The sequence below is a fragment of the Halyomorpha halys genome, unplaced genomic scaffold, assembly GCF_000696795.3.
Source record: "Halyomorpha halys isolate HHAL.00 unplaced genomic scaffold, Hhal_1.1 Scaffold8101.1, whole genome shotgun sequence".
NCBI classification, from domain to species: domain Eukaryota; kingdom Metazoa; phylum Arthropoda; class Insecta; order Hemiptera; family Pentatomidae; genus Halyomorpha; species Halyomorpha halys.
The window spans coordinates 1-5,030 of NW_027105313.1; the positions used below are offsets into that span (position 1 = coordinate 1).

A 5,030-nucleotide genomic window follows, 5' to 3' on the forward strand; every position below is an offset into this window, starting at 1 on the left:
ACAAATTTAATTATTATAATTTTTAAATCCTTAAATTTCAACTTTTGATATTTTTAAAAGTTGTATTTTATCTCAAACTCAAATCTACAGATCTTATTCTTTGTTTATTTATCAGTTATGTGCTCATTTTTCTATGTTTCTTTTGTTTAGTTTTTTTTTGTAGTATTTTGTTCATTATTGTTAAATTTAAATAAATTTTATAATTTCGTAATGTTTTTTAATATGCCAATGCTTGAAACTTTTGCAATGTATCCAACCTTAACATCAGGCCTATTATTATATTCCCGTTCCTCTAAACATTATTTTCATGATTTTTAAACATTATGATTTATTTTGTATTCTACCTAAATAAACTAATTTTTCTAGCATTCGATCAGAAACAGTCGAAGTGATGATGTTGATTCAATCTGCAGTGGAAGCTCTTCAATTTGTGAACATAGTCACTTTGCAAAGAATGGAAGTACATATAGTGGAAGAAGCAAACGTTACATAGTTCACTGCAGCCCTCAACCTCCTGATTCTGAAGAGTATTTGACTCCTACTCAACGTGCTAATGCGACAATTCGCAAGCTAAAGGTTTGTTTTTACTTTGAAAATATTTTTGAGGAGTTTTTACATCGAAAGTCTACTTTTATTGTCTAGTTTATATCCACTTTTGAAAACTTATTAAAAAATTAATATGGGAACATACCATATAGAAAAGTTAAATGTGTATTGAAAATTTTGATCTATATCACCTATTTGAAAGGGGAAAATTTTAATTTTGAAGTAGATTATCCATTTTGAATAAAATTTATCCAATTTTTATTTGTCAAAAAATATTACTTTTGAAAATTAGATATACTAACTTATGGTAGAAAACTCTTCTTTGGTATGAGTTAGTTTTCCTTTTATTAAATTTTATATTAAAATTTTCTTTCAATTATCGTTGGACTTAAACAATATGTATAGTTAAAAATATTCTCTTAGGCTAATGTTATAACCTTAGTTGTATTAAACTTAGCAATCACAATAATTTCATCAATTGTAAGTTGTATCAAGTGGTAAATTGTATCATACTCTCGTTCAGAAAGATACAATATTTGGTTGGTGATATTTTTCTTACGATAGGTCTCCAATTTTTTCAGGTCCAGCACCTCACGTACATAATACATCATACAATAATAATAAAATTTATCATTGATTATAATAATCAATATAGTGATTCGTTGCTCAAGCCATTAAAAATAAATTGTTTACAGTAATCTTTAGTGCATGTTTTTCAATGATACTTATGAATTGAAAGAGTCAATTTTGCTCCAGCAGCTTGTCAGAGGTCAGTTTATCATCCTGGGGAAACTCACGTCATAAATATTATTTATGATTCAGCTGAATTCAACAACTTTTCTCCTACTAACTTTTGCCCCTTTTAGACTTTTGATATATATCTAACAGCATTTTTCCCTTGTCTTACCTAACTACAGAACTAAAAATGAAGTCTTCCTCTGTATCTTTTAATTAACATGAGTTTGAGATATATCACACTGGGGAATTAATTTACTTCTGAATTGATTGTTAATATAAGTATCTAAAACAAAGTGTTTTGATTTAAATATAAAAATCCTATTTTAATTAAAACTCTAACTATTTCTGTTATTCTTTCTTTGCTTATCAAGTTTAATACATGATATTGTGGGTAATGAAAAATTTGAAATTCATTAGTAATGATAGTAAATAAAAATATCAAATCTGGTATAATATAGGTTTAACATTTTACTTGTTTTATCCTTTGGGGATTTTGTTAACGAAGAGGGCAATAGGAGAGACTTATTGTAATATCTGCTATTTGAAATTGTATTAAGTTACATATAAACTAGAATATTTTGCAATAACAATTTAAAGTTAAAAAAAAAAATTGAGATATTCTTTAAAACAAAAATATAAGTATATATATTTGTGAATAGCATTTTGAGTAGAATAAAGAAGTGTTTTCGCTTAAGAGTACTTAGTGGGATCATTTAATGATATTGCTCTGATCTACAAACCCTGATCTGCAGTGTATGCTGAGTGATGCCCAGTCCGAAGTGGCCTCTAGGGATGAAGAGATTGCTCGCCTCACAAGAGAGCTGGTTCAGCTGAGGCTGGGTAACGTGGAGAGCTCTGGTCATGGGTAACTAACCACTAACTCTTTTCTATAGTTTTATTTAACACGATAAACTACGGTTACCATACATTGTCTTCTTCTCATTTTTCACTTCTTATAATTTTTTAACTCATTTTACTCGGAATGCTTGTTTTTCTGTTCTACATAACTTAGTAACTATTATTGTCGTACCATACCATTTTTGTAGTTGTATTAATTATGCATGTAATCTTTTTATATATTTCCTTTTTTTTTCCACTAATAATCTAATAATGATATACTTTTAATCGAGTTACCTGATGATTTCTTCATTTTTAATAAACAAACTATAATTTTTCTTGAGCATCCCAAATTTTGGTCTTGAAAAGCCTATGATATAATATAGATGAGTTAATAAATGTCGTGGATAAATGTACATACATATATATATACATATACATATATACATATATACATACATATATACATATATACATACATATATACATATATATATTGAGAAAATGTTTAGGGGTGCGATCAGTGAAGAACACAAATAAGTAAAAACTTATTAATTAGTGCCAACATTTTGGCTAGAATTTCAGGCTTTCATCAGGACTAAGAACAAAAAAAAATAACTATATCGAATAAAAGGAACTACAGGATAATTATGAAATAACAGGTAATATAGATGTATAAATAGTGTTAAAGGAAAATTTATAATGTAAGTATTATAAGAAGATAAAGGCTATATGAGAATTAGTAATATTAAAATTAAGAATGAGTAAAAAACAAGAAAATAATATACATATGAAAATTTAGTAAGTAAATATATGTACAAAAAGAAATGTTTTAAAATTAAAGTTATGAAAAAAGTGAAAGAAAATATAAATGTAATTAATTAAATATCTAAGTAAGATAATAGAATTAAAGAAAAAAATGTAAAATTATATAAGCCAAAATGAAAATATATTTTCCTAGAATTAAAAAAAAAAAAGATTTTCTATGGATTAATTATGCTATAAATTTTCCTTCATCACTATTTATCTATCTGTATTATCTGTTATTTTATAATTATTCTCTAATTTCTTATATTAATTATGGTTTTTATCTTATTTTTGTTTTATTCTTAGCTCTGATGCAGACCTGACATTCTTGCCTATATGTTGGCCTAATTAAATAAGTTTTTTCAATTATTAAATCAATTATTGGATTCTTGAATAGTATCGGTGGCACTGGAAATACATATCAAGGAATTTAAAAATCTTTAGGATACTACTTTAGTAGTCGACATTGATTAGTAAACCAAGAACTTAATTAAAAATATAAGGTCTACCAGCAGTTTATTTTTATTATTATTTAATGCTGGCCTCCGTAGCCTTAATTGATGCTGAGTGACAGTTTTAAGGAACAATTTACACTTAGATAGGTTTGTCTTTTCTATTCTAGCAATAAAACTCCCATTTGTTGGAAAAGATTCTTTGTTATGTAGATTAATATCCACATTGTTATTTTTTAATAAATATTTTTAATGTTTTAAATGTTATTTTTATTATAGGGATGAAGTTGACAGCCCTGAGAGAAAGAATTTAGTTCCTGAACGAATGAGTCCTCATTCATTGTCAGATTCAGGGCATTTTGAAGAGCTTAGCCCAGAACCTATGTCTAAATTACAGGTAAATAACCTATATTAAAATAGGTTTTGTAGTATTAATTCAAATATGATAATTAATAATATATTATTCTATTGTTTCATTTATTTAGCTGTAAGTTAGTGCTATTTATGCCCAGAGTTGTAGTGTTGCATCCTTGATTTATGTTTATGAATTTGGTATTAACATTTCTTATTTAACGATAATAAACTTTTTTTTATGATACATTTAGTGCTACAACCAGCAGTTTTGATTTGTCACTATTATTTATAGATTCTTATAGTTAAAATAGTATCAAAAATAATAAAGCACTATGTACTAAATTTCAACTCTATTTTTTTTTTATGTTTAGAACGATAGGGCTATAAAGACATACTGGTTTATGACTCATATGAAGCTATATGATTAATTAAATTTAGCTCATTTTTCAGTATGCCTCATGATGGATCTTCAACTGAAATGTGATTATTTTAAAAAGAAATATATTTGTATTGAGTATTGTGCAACATTTTTATTATATATGGATTTATCTTGTTCTGAATTTCAACCCTAATTTTGAAAGTTATAAATTAGATTAGATTTAGTATGTTTTGAGGGGCTATGCATTCCAATTTAAAGAATATGCTAAATAGTGTGGAAAACTCTAAAAGGACTAAAAATGGATTTATTCTCTTTTTCATCTCCACACCTCATTTATAAAAATTAGAAGTAAATGAAAACAATAATCAGAGAAATGAAATTAGTATTGTAGCACTCAAAAATTTGTTTTTATTTATACATATAAATTCACTAATATGAATAGCACCCTAATAAGCTTAGGAAAAATTTAAGATTAGATACAAAAAAAAATTGAAATAAAGAAAACATTATCCTACAACAGTAGATTCTTTGTAGAGTTGTAAAAAGATAAACAATATTTGAACCGAGAAAAAAAATTATACAATGTAAAGTTAGAATTATAAAAGGTTATTACTATCCTTGAAGACATTATATTAACGTATACTCTAAACTGTGCTGTTATCTCTGTCCATCATGGAAAAATAATAACTTGAAGTTTTCAGATATTAATGCTTTATTGTTGAATTGATTGTTTTGTTTTTAAATTTTAAAATGGGCTTTGAATATAATTCAAGTGGTTAAAATTAGTCTAAAATACTTTTCTACTCTCTACAATAAAATACTTTCTCTTTAAACTACAAATATTAGAAAAATGGCAGGCCAAGTGGGATGAAAGCTCTCCCAGTAAATTAAAAGAAATAAAACGATCAGTAAAACCA

At 26.0% G+C, this 5,030-nt stretch overlaps 1 long non-coding RNA gene across 1 annotated transcript; it reads left to right on the forward strand.

The window, feature by feature from the left end:
- Positions 1-344: 344 nt before the first annotated feature.
- Positions 345-3,799, forward strand: LOC136796510 (uncharacterized). Its single transcript, XR_010844226.1, has 3 exons — positions 345-576; positions 2,037-2,149; positions 3,660-3,799. It is a non-coding gene; the product is annotated as an uncharacterized lncRNA (long non-coding RNA).
- The last annotated feature ends 1,231 nt before the right edge of the window (positions 3,800-5,030 follow it).